We start from the raw sequence: 18,823 nt of genomic DNA on the forward strand, positions 1-18,823 counted from the left end.
TAAAAAGCACCATCCGAACGTGGCCGATGCCAGCGCCGCCCCGACTGGCTTCTGTGCCGGTGGCACATAAAAAGCACCATCCGAACGTGGCCGATGCCAGCGCCGCCCCGACTGGCTTCTGTGCCGGTGGCACATAAAAAGCACCATCCGAACGTGGCCGATGCCAGCGCCGCCCTGACTGGCTCCTGTGCCGGTGGCACATAAAAAGCACCATCCGAACGTGGCCGATGCCAGCGCCGCCCCGACTGGCTTCTGTGCCGGTGGCACATAAAAAGCACCATCCGAACGTGGCCGATGCCAGTGCCGCCCCAACAGGCCCCTGTGCCTGTGGCACATAAAAAAGACCATCCGAACGTTGCCAGCGCCGCCCCGACTGGCTTCTGTGCCGGTGGCACATAAAAAGCACCATCCGAACGTGGCCGATGCCAGCGCCGCCCCGACTGGCTTCTGTGCCGGTGGCACATAAAAAGCACTATCCGAACGTGGCCGATGCCAGTGCCGCCCCGACTGGCTTCTGTGCCGGTGGCACATAAAAAGCACCATCCGAACGTGGCCGATGCCAGCACCGCCCCGACTGGCTTCTGTGCCGGTGGCACATAAAAAGCACTATCCGAACGTGGCCGATGCCAGTGCCGCCCCGACTGGCTTCTGTGCCGGTGGCACATAAAAAGCACCATCCGAACGTGGCCGATGCCAGCGCCGCCCCGACTGGCTTCTGTGCCGGTGGCACATACAAAGCACCATCCGAACGTGGCCGATGCCAGCACCGCCCCGACTGGCTTCTGTGCCGGTGGCACATAAAAAGCACTATCCGAACGTGGCCGATGCCAGCCCCGCCCTGACTGGCTTCTGTGCCGGTGGCACATAAAAAGCACCATCCGAACGTGGCCGATGCCAGTGCCGCCCCGACTGGCTTCTGTGCCGGTGGCACATAAAAAGCACCATCCGAACGTGACCGATGCCAGCGCCGCCCTGACTGGCTTCTGTGCCGGTGGCACATAAAAAGCACCATCCGAACGTGGCCGATGCCAGTGCCGCCCTGACTGGCTCCTGTGCTGGTGGCACATAAAAAGCACTATCCGAACGTGGCCGATGCCAGCGCCGCCCTGACTGGCTTCTGTGCCGGTGGTACATAAAAAGCACCATCCGAACGTGGCCGATGCCAGCGCCGCCCTGACTGGCTTCTGTGCCGGTGGCACATAAAAAGCACCATCCGAACGTGGCCGATGCCAGTGCCGCCCCGACTGGCTTCTGTGCCGGTGGCACATAAAAAGCACCATCCGAACGTGGCCGATGCCAGCGCCGCCCTGACTGGCTTCTGTGCCGGTGGCACATAAAAAGCACCATCCGAACGTGGCCGATGCCAGTGCCGCCCTGACTGGCTCCTGTGCTGGTGGCACATAAAAAGCACTATCCGAACGTGGCCGATGCCAGCGCCGCCCTGACTGGCTTCTGTGCCGGTGGCACATAAAAAGCACCATCCGAACGTGGCCGATGCCAGCGCCGCCCTGACTGGCTCCTGTGCTGGTGGCACATAAAAAGCACTATCCGAACGTGGCCGATGTCAGCGCCGCCCCGACTGGCTTCTGTGCCGGTGGCACATAAAAAGCACCATCCGAACGTGGCCGATGCCAGTGCCGCCCTGACTGGCTCCTGTGCTGGTGGCACATAAAAAGCACTATCCGAACGTGGCCGATGTCAGCGCCGCCCCGACTGGCTTCTGTGCCGGTGGCACATAAAAAGCACCATCCGAACGTGGCCGATGCCAGTGCCGCCCTGACTGGCTCCTGTGCTGGTGGCACATAAAAAGCACTATCCGAACGTGGCCGATGTCAGCGCCGCCCCGACTGGCTTCTGTGCCGGTGGCACATAAAAAGCACCATCCGAACGTGGCCGATGCCAGTGCCGCCCTGACTGGCTCCTGTGCCGGTGGCACATAAAAAGACCATCCGAACGTTGCCAGCTCTGCCTTGGCTGGCTTCCATGCCGCTGGCATGTTAAAAGCTCCAACCGATCGTGACCGATGCCGGACCCCCCCCCTGGCACCTGTGCAGGTGGCACGTAAAAAGCACCCACTACACTCGCGGAGTGGATGGCGTTAGGAAGGGCATCCAGCCGTAGAAACTCTGCCAGATCAGACTGGAGCCTGGAGCAGCCCCTGGCTTCCCAGACCCCGGTCGAACCGTCCAACCCGTGCTAGCGCGGAAAACGGACGTTAAACGATGATGATGATGATGATGATGATGATTATATATAAAGACACCCTTTGCTCACAAATGACCATGGGATTGCACCTAGAAAGCTCCTCACCAAGGCACAAGTCCAGGCAAGGTTGTTTATGGAAGCCCAGCAGATGCCCATGCATACCAGTCTCCTCTCTCCGTGCCACTGATGTTATTCAAGGATAGAGTAAAGACCGATACAGTTTGCAACTCATTTCTACAACTTGAAATAACTACATAGAAGTGGGGCAAAATGAGTTATTATCAATTTCCTATAATTTTCCTACTATTTGTCTGAAATCATTACATTGCAAGTATTACATCTCCGTTTTCTCCTCTTGCATCATCTTTGGGAGTAAACATCGGCCACCATTGTTGTTGTTGAAGCAGTTTGAAACCATCAAGAAATTCGAGAAATTTCCCCTCAACTTTGATCTAATTGTAATTGAGGTTGCTAATAAAATATCTAGACAATTTTGGATGTTCAACAACCCAAATTCTTTCCTCTGTTGGGTTCCAAGTCAATTTTTTCTCGCACTAATGTCTAATTTGATAATTTTCAATTTCCAAAAACTGGTGTCTAAACTGGGGCAAAATGAGTAATGACTAATTTCAATAATTTCTTCTCTTTAATTGCATGGTTCGTAACTGTATAAGGAAGAGAGCCAGGTAGAATTCTGTTTTAAGTACACCACATAACATCTCATAACTTTTTCTAGATTTTGGAATTTTCAGAAAACTTTTTGCTAATTTGTATTCTATACATGGGAATTCATACAACTATGTAAAAATTAGTTTTTGTGTCTGATTTAAGGGATATCTAACTGTTATCTTTAGCACATCTCATGACCACTTGACACCCTGCTTGTTTCTTTGTCACCCTTACATATTGATGTTTTTCAATATCTTTATCTCCATAAACATGTTTAATGGTCTGTTACTGGGATTGAAGTCAAAATTTAGGACAGTTTGTAATTAAAAAAAAAAAAGATTATTTAGAGTGGCTGTGTGGTAAGTAACTTGCTTACCAACCACATGGTTCCAGGTTCAGTCCCACTGCATGGCACTTTGGGCAAATGTCTTCTACTATATAGTCTTGGCCCAACCAAAGCCTTGTGAGTGGATTTGGTAGACGGAAACTGAAAGAAACCCGTCATATATATGTATATGTGTGTGTTGTGTGTGTATGTATGTGTGTGTTTGTGTGTCGGTGTTTATCCCCCAACATCACTTGACAACCGATGCTGGTATGTTTATGTCCCCGAAACTTAGTGGTTCAGCAAAAGTGACCAATAGAATAGGTACTGGGGTCGATTTGCTCGACTAAAGGTGGTGCTCCAGCATGGCCACAGTCAAATGACTGAAACAAGTAAGAGTAAAGAGAGAGTATGAATCCTCATGTTCTTTTAGAATTCCAAAAAATAAAAAAATTGAGGGGTTATATGAATGCTCAAACCAGAATTCTGCAGAAAACCACTCCAGCAGAATATTTTTTTGATTTAGTCAAGTTTCGTTAATTTCATATTATGCCATTTTTCCACGATTCCCTTTCATCTGACCTAGATATTGATGTGTATGAATTTTTTTCAAATGTAATTCTGGAGAATTGAAGAGGCAAATTTACTTTATCTTTTCTTTCTCATTTTGACCCATTTAAATTTGTCTTTTATATGCTCAAAGAGAACAGAGGTAATTTTCTGAAATAGTGTTCTGAATATGTTATAGTGGTTTTTAATGCTTTTAGAGAAGGTCATTTGCTTAGCTGATGTAGCTTTTGTTAGATAGTGAACATCTATGAAAATATTATTTCCTAACAGTAAAAAAATGTAGTAAATGTTACTCATTGTGCCCCACCAGACTTTACTGGAAACAAGAAAAACAGGCTTTCAGAATATTACTTATTATTATGGCAACAAAGTCTATCTGCTACAGTTCTCAGTCCATCATCACTGCTTCAAAATCCTGGATGTATTCGAGGCCAGTGTCTGCAATTAAGTTGTTGATGTGTGACAATGTTTCCTTCTGCTTACATCACCATGAAGTGGATTCCACAAGACTAATTTGGATGCTCCCAGCTTATGATGGCACACAGTCACAGCCGTCTGTGTGTGACCTTCTTGCTGATCTTCGGCAGGTCTCTGTAGAGGCAATTCATTTGTCATGTGTTGCTGCCATTTCACATTTAGAGCCATCTTAGCTAATAGGTCCACATTTCATTGCCATATAACAACACTGATTCAACAGGTGCAATGAACAGCTTCATTTTGACTTGCCTGAGCAATTGAGTGTTCCAGATTTTCTTCAGTTTGTGACAAGGCCGTTCATGCTTGTGCCTTCCTGATCTTGGTGTCTGCTTCCAAACTGCTCACCCAACCACTTAAGTACTTGAAGTCTTCAGCAACATTCAATTTGGAACCATTCAGAACAAGCAGATCAGTTTCATTTGATTGGTTGAAAGACATGTACTCCGTTTTCTTGGCATTTGTGTACAGTCTTATCTTTACAGCTAATGCTTCTAATCTGTTGAGCTTGATCTATTAGATATGAGTGATCTATTAGATAAGAGTGCTGTATCATCTGCGAAGTCCAAGTCTGTGATGGTTACTGCTGGCATTTTCCCTGATCATTGCATAATTCAATACAATAACAAACATATGGTGCAAGTGTATCTCCTTACTGGCACATGTGCCGGTGGCACATGAAAAACAACATTCGAGTGTGGTCGTTGCCAGTGCCACCAGACTGGCTCCCATGCAGGTAGCATGTAAAAAACACCTTTTGAGCATGGTTGTTGCCAGAACTGCCTGACTGGCCCTTGTGCCAGTGACACGTAAAAGCACCCACTACACTCTTGGAGTGGTTGGCATTAGGAAGGGCATTGAGCTGTAGAAACACTGCCAGATCAGACTGGGGCCTGGTGCAGCCTTCTGTCTCACCAGTCCTTAGTCAAATCGTCCAACCCATGGCAACATGGAAAGCGGACGTTAAATGACGATGATGATCATCATCATCAACATCATCATAAGTAGGTCTCTAAAAGTTAGAGCAGTAATATATTTACATGATGACTAGCCAGACCTCAATGACTGCAGAGAATTCAGAGTGCCAAAAATTGACCGAAAGGAAAAAGATGCTGGCTCTGATGAAATTCCCCCTCATACTTTGGCATAAAATTCCATGATCATTGATTCCTATAGATTTGGTACATGAAAACAGAGAAAAATTTGTTGTGGAAAATTATATATAAGGAGCATAAGCAGTATGTTCAAAAACACTTTTCATACCCTTTTTATTCTTAGGATAAACTATTCAATCAATGAAATACTACAGAAGACTGAGAAATTGAGTAAAAAGCCAAATATTGTCAATGTATTTGTATACTCTTTCTTTTATTCTTTTACTTGTTTCAGTCATTTGACTGGGCCATGCTGAAGCACCGCCTTTAATCAAGCAACTCGACCCCGGGACTTATTCTTTTGTAAGCCCAGTACTTATTCTATCAGTCTCTTTTGCAGAACAGCTAAGTAACAGGGACATAAACACACCAGCATCGGTTGTCAAGCAATGCTAGGGGGACAAACACAGACACACAAACACACACACATATATATATATATATATATACGACAGGCTTCTTTCAGTTTCTGTCTACCAAATTTACTCACAAGGCTTTGGTCAGCCTGAGGCTATAGTAGAAGACACTTGCCCAAGGTGCCACGCAGTGGGACTGAACTCGGAACAAGCTACTTACCACACAGCCACTCCTATGTCTATCTTGAAAGTCTTAGAAGGACGTTTTTTTGTCATTGATATCAATAAACGATACTTGTATGATGTGATACTTAACTGATCACCAATTGATGTAATCTGCTGTCTACACTTGTAGAATAACAAAATCCTTTTTTATTAGTTTATTACCTTTATTCTGAAAAGTGATTTTAACAAGGTATATACTTTTCCTCTTTGTTGCTATTCTTGAAGTAGCATCTTGCACCCCCAAGTGTGTGAACACCCAGGTGGTAAGATCCCAGCACAGAAATACCCCTTTTTTTATTGTTATTAGTCATGTTGCTTATCCCCAGATTATTTCTCTGATTGAGCTGATTCAATGGCATTTCAGTTATAACCCTATATCTAGAATGTGGTTCAAAGGAAATTTTTCTACTATTTCTGTTTGTCTTTCTGTACATACATGTCCAAACAAATACACATAAAATACACACTGTGTTTATTCATGTATAACTAAAACCACACAACAATGCTAAATACATACACTTATGAAAGAAGTAAGCAAACAATGTCGATATGCTGTTCAGTATGGTAACTGAGTGCAATCTTGACCTTGATAAACCTTTGTGATTAATGCAGGCCAGACAGCATGGAGGATGGCTGTTAAACAATGATGATGGTGATAACGCATCATCGCACAGGCATACATGATTGCACATGTGGATGTGGTGTGTGTATGGGTGTTGTTATTGTTATATGCACCCGCTCAGACATGCAGTGGCCCAGGAACAAAATTTTCTTAGTGGGTGCAAACCCAGATCCAAATTTTTTAATGAAAAATGTGGATTTTTTCAATGACAACATTAAAACAAGCGCAGGTATAATAATAATTTTTATTATTATGAAGGTTGGCTGAAATGTTCATAGGCTGAGCAAGACACTCTCATGGAATGTGACCAAATGAAGTTCATTTTTTAATGTAGATCCTCTTACTGTGGACTTGTGAAGAAGCTATTCTATTGGTCAAAATGGTCATCACTAGTAGATAAGATGTCATCATCACAGCAATACTGGTGTCCAACTGAGTGTTTTTCCATGTTGGGAAACAGATGATAATCAGACGGAACCAAATCATTAACATAGGGAGGGTGATCAACCAGTTCAAAGCCAGTCACACACAGCAGCCATTGAAACCAAAGATTTGTGAGCTGAAGCATTGTCTTAATGAAACAAGACCCCATTCATCAGTTTTTCTGAGTGTTTGGTCTCGATAGCCTTTCATAACTGCCTTAGCAAGTTAGCATTGAACTGTCCATTGATGGTGTGATCATTTTGAAGATAGTCAATAAACACAATATTTTTTGCATTGACAATTAGTATATGTAATAATGTGAAGTATATTTTATATATTAAAATGTTTAATTTTGGAAATATATCAAGTGAAACAAACATAAACAGTAAAAATACAAATTGCAAGTATTTCAAAATGTGGGACACTACATGATGAAAATTAACAAAAAAGGAAGAAAATAGTGGTGCTTGTGTTCCAAAAGTACAATGAGAAGGCTCAGGAGAAGGATAGAGAGATGGGGTAGAGGGAAGAAAGTTAGAAGGAAAGAAAAGAATGAAAAGTGAAAAGATAAACTGGGGATCTGAAGTGAGTGCTAGGTAGGAGATGAAACAAAATACATGTCTTACCAATGCTCTGGTCAAGTAGAAAAAAGATGAGTGATAAAAAATTGGATGGTCTTTTGGTACCAAAAAGTAAAGAAAGAGAGACAGAGTGGAATAGAGAAGGTTGGGGAAGAGCAAGTACAAAGAAAGAGAGAGTACAGAGAAAAATGTGAATAAAGATTTGGGTTCAGTTTGTAATATTAGTGATATTGCTTAAGATGGCAAGCTGGCAGAATTGTTAGTAACCAGGCAAAATGCTTAGCAACATTTCATCTGTCTTTACATCCTGAGTTCAAATTCCACCAAGGCTGACCTTGCCTTTTATCATTTTGGGGTCGATAAAATAATTAACAGTTGTGTACTGGGTTGATGTAACAGATTTGACCGTTCTCCCAAACTTGCAAGACTTACACTAAAATTTAAAATCAATATTAGTTTTATGCTGAACAGAACAGAAAAACTACAAAAATAAAAACTGGCTTTATGTTTTGACCAATGGTATTTCTCCAGGGAATCATGTTTAACCCTTTCATTACTGTATTTATTTTGAGATAATCTGTGTCTCTCTCAGTTACTTTAAATATAACAAAGAATTTAGTAAATAACTTAGTTATCATTAAGCTAGTGTTAGGAACATTAATTGTGACTAAAGGTTTGGTGGAAGATTTTAATTCAGAACTTATGAGAACAAGACATTTGTACTACAGAGCCGGTTTTAGCTGGGTTGGTAACGAAAGGGTTAACAACACAAAAATCTTAATCCTTCAGGTATTAACAGTTAAGTTCATTTTAGTGGTTATAACCAAAACACCTTTTTAACAACAAAGCTAAAAAATATTCTTATATGAGTTATTAAGAAACCCTCTATGTGGTCAGTCAGCTTGCAAGAAATGGCAACCGAATCTCATTTAAATCATATCCTACTGTTTCAAAGAAGGAAGGACATAGTCGATAACATAGATGTAGTCTTAGATGTACAATTTCTGAAAAAAAGAAGATGTGACAATCATGGCTGGAATGCTTTCGATCATAAATTTGTTTACTAAAGGCAGACCTGTGGTTAAATAACAACAATATATTTATGATGAAATAAAATGGGAGAGGTTTGCAAAAATGAAAGGTTTATGTGTGTCTGCATGTGCAAACTTATGTGTGTGTGTGTGTACACGTATAGAAGAATGTTTGTGTGGGTGTATTCAGGCATGACATAGTTTCACATAATACGAGCCTACTTGAGCCATAAAGGTTGGCAGTGTTATTTAAATATTTGTCATGAGCTGTGAAATTGCTTTGTGGTGAAAATACTTTCGTCACTGTCAGAAGACTCCACTTCAGTCCAATACACGTGAGCTTTGTGAGTATACATACATGTATACATACATACATACATGTATCATACATACATACATACATGCATACAAACATACATACATACATATATACATATATGCATACATATATACATCATTATCTTTAGTTTTACATCCACTTTTCCATGCTTTATAAGCAAGAGAGGATTCATGGAGGTTGATTTTTCTACTCACAAAGACGGACACCTGAGGGAGAAATCAGTGAAATATTTAATTAAAAATATAGTGCCACAAAAAGGCAGCAAAATAATCATTTATACATTGCAATAATAATAATGATAACTGACCAGACATTGTTGTGGTGAATAAAAAATGAAGAACATATATGATAATCAATATAGCATGCCCCGATGACAACAGGGTCAGTGTGAAAGAAGGAAAAAATAAACAACTATGATGATTTAAAGTGGGAAATACAAAGGTTGTGGTCAATAGGGAGAGTAGACGCGATACCAATAGTAATCGGTGCACTTGGAAGTATCAGAACTCAACTACCAGCATGACTGAAAAAGATCGGAGCAAGTGTGAAAGTAGAATACCTACAAAGATCAACATCGCTTGGAACTACAAGAATTCTTTGCAGGGTTCTTGAACCATGACCAGTAAAACAAGTGTTGCCTTAGTCTGCTGGCTGTTGGCAGCTGACACTTTCCATCATACCCGGCCAAATAAGCTGTGAGTTTTTTTACAACAACAACAATAAAGAATTGGGGCACAAGCAAAGCTAATCTTTTATTCAATCATTCATTGTAGATTACATAAAGCTATTGGTCTAACCTTTAAATCTCTCCTATGTTCGGTTTCTGATTCAAAGTCGGATGACATTTTATCCATTTTGTAACAGGTTTTGTGTTTTATATTTGCTGTATCCATATTTATTCCAGTATGATTTTTTGTGTTGTATCTATTATAATTAAGTGTGACTGACATTTATTGAATGGTGTAGCATTGTACTTTATGCTTTTTTTGCTTGGTAGTAGAATAGTAAAATCCATTCTTATAGTACTCTGTGATCCCAAGGTTATGATTATTATTATTATTTGACCAATTATACTTAATTAGGCGAATATCAGCTCATCACACTTGTTTTTGGCAAATGGTCATATGATAGGGTCACGTGACAGTTTACACATTGACCATTTTTCCATAGCAATTTTTGACGCTGAAATGAGTTTCATTTTTGTATGTGGAGAGAGAGAAGACAGAGAGAGAGAGAGAGAGAGAGAGAGAGAGAGAGAGAGAGAGAGAGAGAGAGAGAGAGAGAGAGAGAGAGAGAGAGAGAGAGAGAGAGGGAGAGAGAGAGAGAGAGAGAGAAAGAGTGTGAGTGAATGGGTGACAAAGTTTACTTAAACATTGAATGGGTAACAATCTATCATAATTATATATATCATTATAGATCATCATCATCGATTAACATCTGCTTTCCATAACTTTCACTAAGAAAAAAAAAGTTAGATTTTTTGCATGGAATCATGTACTCTGACCTCCTAATATGCTACAAACCCCTTATTTTTGTTTGGAAAAGATCAATGGAAGTGAGGGGTGAAATTTCTGGGGCTTCCATCTCACCCCACCCCATTTTCCAGACCCAAAAAAGGGTTTTGTGACATATTAGGAAGTGACTAGAATTCATTCAATGAAAAAAAAAAATTCCCACTGATTACAGGATATGGAAGGGGATTCAGTTTCCCATGTCTACCCTTTTTCCAAACAAAAATAAGGGGTTTGCAGCATATTAGGAGGTCAGGGTACTTGATTCCATGCAAAAAATCTGAGTTATTTTTCTTATTGAAAATCGTGCAGGTGAAAGGATCAAAATTTACCGAAACTTATAGCACAAAAGATTTATCCAAAAACAAAATAGCACATTGCAAATCAAATATTGTTTGTTTACATTTATCTTAATTTTTAGAAAACAAACTTTTCATTGACCAGTTCATTGAAAATGAAAGTTAGAAATGTATTTGAACAATTTCTCAAACAGAGATATGAATCTGCTGTAGAACTGTAAGTGCTACAGCATCATTTATTACCTTGCTTTACAGAGGCCCATGTATTCTCCACTTGTTCATTGTGGGTACTATCTTTTGAGTTAACAAACCCAAAGCTGTGGTTCACCTTTCTATGCTCAAAATTGTAACCATCAATTTCAGGAATGTGAAAGTATGCCCTCAACAAATCACTGAAAATTGTGGTTCCTGGAAGAATCAAGTAATGTATGCATTCTTCCAATATGACATGATCCTGACATGGTACAGCATAAAGAAAAACCTGTCTGGTCTAGCAACACACTCCTCCGAAAAACTCACTGCTCAAGTAGCTTCCTCGGTTGTACTCATCATCTTGAAAAGACTGTTTCATCAATGTCTACAATTTTCGCAGGACCACCAACTTTAACTGAATGACAGAGCAGGGCCTCAGCACATACTTCCCTTACATAGCTGTTATAATCAACAGCTGTGCAATGGTTCATCCCCTCAACATAAAACCGGACTGAAGCCAAGTAAAGGAAAAGCACAGCAGTCTTAACAGAAAGGGTGCCACAATCAAACCATGCGTCTTTCCTCACTGACACAGGCTCCATGCATCCTTGGTGTAAGCATTGCCAATACATATTCCCACCACATTTTCTTGTACTCATAAAATGCTTCTTCATTCTGCATAATTTTCTTTTGGGTATAAGACCCTTTTCTTGCAAGTACAAAACCACATACTCATCTGATGTGTGATTTAAGGCCTATTTAACTGCTATTTTTAGCACATAAGACAACCACCTAAATGACTCGAATATATTTATCAACATGTGCTTTCTCGCAGACAAAAGAATTCTTATGTTTTGCTGGTTACTATGGAAACAGATACGAACGTGTTTATGGCTTACAATCGGCTAAAGTTACCCAAAATTTTCTAACTTTTATAGCTAATAACTGTTTCTTTTTTGCTATATAGTAAAAGTAATTTTCCTAGCATTGATTATCATATAAAAGTATATCATTACACTGAATATGATAATTGTTTCTTTTTTGTTATATAGCAAAAGTAATTTTCCTGGCATTGATTAGCATATAAAAGTATGCTAATCAATGATATACATGATATATCATCACACTGAATATGAAATCAGTTCAAACAGAAATATAAGGTGGCGAGCTGGCAGAAATGTTAGCATGATGGGCGAAATGCTTAGTGGTATTTTGTCTGCTGTTACAGTCTGAGTTCAAATTCCGCCGAGGTCGACTTTACCTTTCATCCTTTCAGGGTCGATAAAATAAGTACCAGTTACGCACTGGGGTCAATGTAATCGACTTAATCCGTTTGTTTGTCCTTGTTTGTTCCCTCTATGTTTAGCCCCCTCTGGGCAATAAAGAAATAAGAAATTGATGAGACTGAAAATTAGCATCCAAAGAAAAAAGATCCCTAGAAATTTACGTTACCAGGGCCAGAGCCACACAACTTCAAAACTAAAGTTTCTTCTTTTTTTTTCTTTTTAGGTAATTTTTCGCATTACATGCCTGTTCCAACATTTCACACTACTTTATTCATCAAAACTTCCATCATTACAAAATTACATCAATATACCAAATTTGAAATTTTCACTTAATTTCAAAGTTTCAAAATAAAGTCAAACAGAAAAAAATCCAGCATCAGAAAGTGAGTTTAACGATGACCTCATAAACCTGCAAGAGTCCACCATGCAAAGCTTTTGACTGGCAGCACTTCTATCGGCTAGTTGTTTGCAAATAAACTCAGTTCACATGCAGTTTATCATTGTGAAAAAGTGAAAGTAGATTAACCTCGTAAATGAAAAAAAATCACTGTAAATTGTGATAGAAATCAACAGATATATGTATTTAATACAAAGATGAAAATCATACATATACTCTTTTACTCTTTTTACTTTTTTACTTGTTTCAGTCATTTGACTGTGGCCATGCTGGAGCACTGCCTTTAGTTGAACTATTCTTTGTTAGCCTAGTACTTATTGTATCGGTCTCTTTTGCCAAACCACTAAGTTATGGAGGTGTAAACACACCAGCATCGGTTGTCAAGCGATGTTGGGTGGGGAGACAAACACAGACACACAAACACATACACACACATACATATGTATATATATATATATATATATATACGACGGTCTTCTTTCAGTTTCCATCTACCAAATCCACTCACAAGGCTTTGGTTGGCCCGAGGCTATAGTAGAAGACACTTGCCGAAGGTGCCATGCAGTGGGACTGAACCCGAAACCATGTGGTTGGTAAGCAAGCTACTTACCACACAGCCACTCCTATGCCTATAATTTATTTAAGGTGAAAACATGATAAAATTATAGATAATAGCATATAAAATATTGGGTTAAAAAGACTAACAATACAAAATTAAATAGATATCAATGACAGAAAATAAAATTCAGCAACAGAATAAAATTCTTGATTGCTCCCTAAAGAACATTCTGTAACAACCAAACTGCAGAACAATGGCAAGTCTTCCACAGTTAAGCTTAAGTTTGATTAAGAGAAAGTGACCCATTAAAAATAATTATTTAGCTTACAGGCATCAATAACAACATTGATTTCCTATTTAGTTTAAGTCCACAATTTCATGTTACATTATACTTACAAAGAAATCAAAAAAAAAATATATAAACATACATATTGGTAGTTTTAAAAAAATCGAAAGAGAAGAAGGGAAAGAGGAAGAGTGTATGGTTTGAAAATTGATTAGAAGTGAGAGAGAGAGAGAGAGAGAGAGAGAGAGAGAGAGAGAGAGAGAGAGAGAGAGAGAGAGAAGTTAGTGAATAAAATTGCGTGATTAACAGTTGGGTGAATAAAGAAAAAGAGATGAACAGATGAAGTGCTTTATGAAAGAGAGACAGGAAATTCGTCAGAGCAACAAAAAAATAAAAACAAGAGAGAAAGAGAGAGAGAGAGAGAGGAGAGGAGAGAGAGAGAGAGAGAGAGAGAGAGAGAGAGAGAGAGAGAGAGAGAGAGAGAGAGGCAATGAGAGAAAATAAGAGATAGATGGACGGAATGACACGAGAAAAAGGTGTCACCTTAAAAAAGCAAATAGGTAAAAGATATAAAAATGCCCAGTTTCTACGAATTTTATAGGCACCAGTTCCACAAGTGCTATCTTTTAGAATAATAATGATAATAATCCTTTCTACTATAGGCACAAGGCCTGATATTTTGTAGGGAGGAGTTAAGTCGATTACATCGACCCCAGAACTCAACTGGTACTGAATTTATCAACCCAAAAGGATAAAAGGCAAAGTTGAGCTTGGCAGAATCTGAACTCAGAATGTAGCGATTTTGTCCAGCACACTAACAATTCTGCCAGTTCGCCGCCTTAGAATAATAATAACAATACTTATTATTATTTCAAATTTTTGTCACAGGGGCAGCCTGGGGGTGGTGGGGTGGGGATGGGTTGTTTACATCAACCCCAGTCTTCAGCTGGTACTTATTTCATCGATCCCGAAATGATGAAAGGTAAAGTCAACCTCAGCAGAATTTGAACTCAAATCTGAGCAATTGGTGAAATACAGTCATTGCCTGGCATGCAGACAATTCTGTCACTCACTGCCTTCGAATAATAATAATAATAATAATAATAATAATAATAATGATAATAATAATAATAATAATAATAATAATAATCATCGTTTTCCATGCTAGCATGGTTTGGACGGTTCAACTGGGGTCTGGGAAGCTAGAAGGCTGCGCCAGGCCCAGTCTGATCTGGCAGTGTTTCTACAGCTGGATGCCCTTCCTAATGCCAACCACTCCGTGAGTGTAGTGGGTGCTTTTTACGTGCCAGACGAGGCTGGCAAACAGCCACGATTGGATGGTGCATTTTACAACAATAATAATAATAATAATAATAATAATAATAATAATAATAATAATAATATAATAATAATAACAATAATAATCCTTTCTACTATAGGTAGATGGTCTGAATTTTATAGGGAAGGGAACAGTCGATCACATCAACCCCAGTACTCAACTGGTACTTATTTTATCAAACCCAAAATGATGAAAGGCTAAGTCAACCTCAGCGGAATTTGAACTCAGAATGTACAATGGGTGAAATACTACTAAGCATTTCGTCCAGTGTGCTAACAATTCTGCCAGCTCACCACTTTAGAATAATAACAAAAAGATTATTTTCTCTTTATCACAGATTTTGTTGGAGCTCCTGGAATCTTGCATGTGCAGTGGGCTTACTATCTGCCGCCTACAGTACCATGCTGTCTGTTCTTTTCAGCCATTTAATACTTTTCTGATTATTTTGGCCATGCCAAGGGGGCAAACCTTTTGTAACAGTTCTACTGGGCACTTAATTCCCATCTCCTTTATATTCCACTTGATGCCTTCTGGTATTGTTTCCAAGGACCCAATGATAATTGGCACTATCTTCACCTTCTTCATTTTCCATAGCCAGGCTACTTCATACTGAAGAAGGTTGTATTTATCTATATTTTCACCTTCCTTCTTGACTATTCGTGGGTCAAAGGAGCATGCAACATCAACTATATAGCATAAATGGTACACCTTGTCCATCACCACTAGGTTTGGTCTGTTATGCTCTAGCACCTGATCTGTTTGGATCAGGAAATCCCAGAGGATTTTGCTAGTCTCTGACTCAACCACTCTCAGCAGTTTGTGCTAATACCACGTCTTGCCTCTCTCTAGCACCCACTTTTCACACAGTTTCCAATGTAGCACTTTCACTACCTGGTCATGTCATAATAATAATAATGAAATTATTGTATACAGTGCTCAGGTGCACCACAACTTGTCAGAAAGTGCATATAAAGTACATGCAGTAATGTAGAAATGTCTGGAAAGCGAACAATGTATGAGTCAGATACATGTTTGTGTGTGTATGGAAGGGAGAAAATCAAGTGTAGTGTTGGCGAATCTCAGGAAGCATGGAAGTTTTGAAGGATGCAGTGCTCCGACAACTAACAACTGATGCCGGCAGTTTGTTCCATACTTCAGCAACTCTCAGCGTGAAAAAATGTTTCCTGAAGTCATGTCGTTACAACTTGTAGTGGTTTTGGGCAAGTATAGGGCATTTATTCGTGATATTGGCAATAGTTTCACCATATTGCAGATGCAGCATAGCAGAGACACTTGCTCATTCCTAAGGTTCACCCACCAGTTTGTGGCCAAAGTGTGGTCTTGCGCTGTCAGTATAGTGCTCTTGGTCTCTTTTTTTAGGGTTCCTTTCATCAGACAATCACACCTATTATAAATCTAATATTCTCCGATCCTTCCTTAATACCGGTTCCCATATGCTATTCATATCTGCACTCGGTCTGCTTAGGAGGTTGTTGTGTCCTAGCATATGTGCTGTTTCTTTTAGTTTCACATTTTCCTGAATAATAATAATAATAATAACAATAATAATAAAAATAATAATAATAATAATAATGATAATAATAATAATAATAATAATAATAATAATAATAATAATAATAATAATAAAACAATAGTACTGATCTGAAATGCAGACCCTAACCACATCTTAACTGGATGCACAGCGCTTGCAAAAACCGAATATATTCATAGACACGATAGAGTAGCGCAATATATCCATTGGAAGGTATGTAAACGCTATCAGCTTCCAACTTCAGAAAGATGGTACCAGCATAAACCTGAAACTGTGAACAGAAAAAATTATGCAACAGTACTCTGGGACATGCCAATCAACACCGATAAAGAAATCAAGGCAAACAGGCCGGACATAATCATCAAAGACAGGAAGAATAAGAAATGCTTGATGATAGATGTGACAGTACCATAAGAGAGAAATTTGTCCATTAAAGAAGTTGAGAAGTTATTTAAGTACAAAGACCTAGAAATAGAAGTGACAAAGATGTAGGGAATGAAAAGTAGCACAGCACCAGTGGTGATTGGAGCATTAGGGCCAATTAAAAAGGGCCTTGATAGGCAACTCAACAAACTCCCTTGCAGTGTTAACATGGGAGAACTTCAGAAAATAGTGTTGCTAGGTTCCGCACACATTTTACACCGTGTACTCTCCATGAGATGAGGACCCGCTGTGACCCTAGGGTCAAGGGATAACCCTGGTTCAGCAGAAGACAAAGGACCATATTTTATTTTTAAAAAATAATAATAATAACATCGAAAAATACCTTAGGAATGAGAACCCAGGTTCAAAATTTCCCCAAGACACCTGATGAAGGCTGGAGGGTATATCAGCCAAAACATATTAACAACAAACAAGATGAGGACGAATATCCATCAAATGTAAATAATGTACATAATTCCTCATCTCTTAAATATAGAACCGTGGAGGCGCAATGGCCCAGTGGTTAGGGCAGTGGACTCGCGGTTATAGGATCACGGTTTCGATTCCCAGACCGGGCGTTGTGAGTGTTTATTGAGTGAAAACACCTAAAGCTCCACGAGGCTCCGGCAGGGGATGGTGGTGATCCCTGCTGTACTCTTTCACCACAACTTTCTCTCACCCTTACTTCCTGTTTCTGTTGTACCTGTATTTCAAAGGGCCGGCCTTGTCACTCTCTGTGTCACGCTGAATATCCCCGAGAACTACGTTAAGGGTACACGTGTCTGTGGAGTGCTCAGCCACTTACACGTTAATTTCACGAGTAGGCTGTTCCGTTGATTCGGATCAACCGGAACCCTCGTCGTCGTAACCGATGGAGTGCTTCCAAATATAGAACTATTATCCGTTCACACACATTTCTCACCTATCACATCTCTATTTTCTCTGATACACTGCTTTGCAATCCTGAACACCTCATGCCTCTGATCCTCACATTGTAAGACCTTTGCAAATCTCTTATCTTCAGTTACTCCTTTTGTTATGTATACCTGACATCTAGATGCCTTTTTGGCTACCTGATATAATTCTCTGCTTCCACCATTTTTCCATTCTTTCCAGGTCTGTCTCTTTGCTTTTATAACACTATTAACCTCCTTGCTCCATTACCATGTCACCTTTGGTCTAGCTGGGACTCCGCACCAACCACAGATTTCATCCACAGCCTTCAGTAGATTGTTCCTCAAGAACTTCCAGTTGTCCTCATCAACCCTTCCTCACTTTCATCAGAAGCTTCCATTAGCAAATCACTAAATTTTTGTGTTTGCTGGGTCTTTGAGTTTCCATAGTCTTCTTTTCTATATTGGTTTATTTCTCTGGGTTTTTCTAGCTCTAATTCTGAAGTCATTAACTAGTAACCTACATTGGGTTGTACACTCTTTGACAAGGAAAGACTTTGCATTTTTAAGCATCCATCTATCTCGTTGCCTGGTGAGGAGGTAGTCAATCAGGCTTATGTGTTCACCAGACTGATAATTGATTAAGTGACTGGCTGGATTTTTGAAGTTAGTGGTGCAGATGATGAGATCATTTGCATCACAGAACGCCAGCAATTTTGTTCTCTCCTAATTTCAAGGTCCAAAACCATAGCCTCCATGTACACCGTGGAATCCATGGGGGTGCTGTCCAACATGTCCATTGAAGTCACCAGCCACAATAATTATTGAGGTGGTCTGCAAAAGGATCTCATAGAATCAGTACTTTGCCTCTGTGAGGCCTGACACTCAAAAGGAACTCAGCCTCTGTGAGGCCCAACTCTTATAAGGAACTCAGCCACTTTGCCTCTGTGAGGCCCAACTCTTAAAGGAACTTAGCTACTTTGCCTCTGTGAGGCCCAACTCTTAAAAGAAACTCAGCCACTTTGCCTCTGTGAGGCCCAACTCATAAAAGAACCTCAGCCACTTTGCCTCTGTGAGGCCCAACTCTTAAAAGAAACTCAGCTGCTTTGCC

General features: G+C 40.1%; 1 long non-coding RNA gene across 1 annotated transcript in view; it reads left to right on the top strand.

Annotated features, from left to right (window-relative positions):
• The window catches only part of LOC118765636, a 19,262-nt gene extending 13,694 nt beyond the window's left edge, over positions 1 to 5,568 (top strand). Inside the window, exon 3 of the long non-coding RNA XR_005001502.1 lies at positions 5,420 to 5,568. This is a non-coding gene — a long non-coding RNA (uncharacterized LOC118765636). The remainder of the gene's footprint in view (positions 1 to 5,419) is intronic.
• The last annotated feature ends 13,255 nt before the right edge of the window (positions 5,569 to 18,823 follow it).

This window comes from Octopus sinensis, linkage group LG12 (assembly GCF_006345805.1).
Source record: "Octopus sinensis linkage group LG12, ASM634580v1, whole genome shotgun sequence".
In the NCBI taxonomy this organism is placed as follows: Eukaryota; Metazoa; Mollusca; class Cephalopoda; order Octopoda; family Octopodidae; genus Octopus; species Octopus sinensis.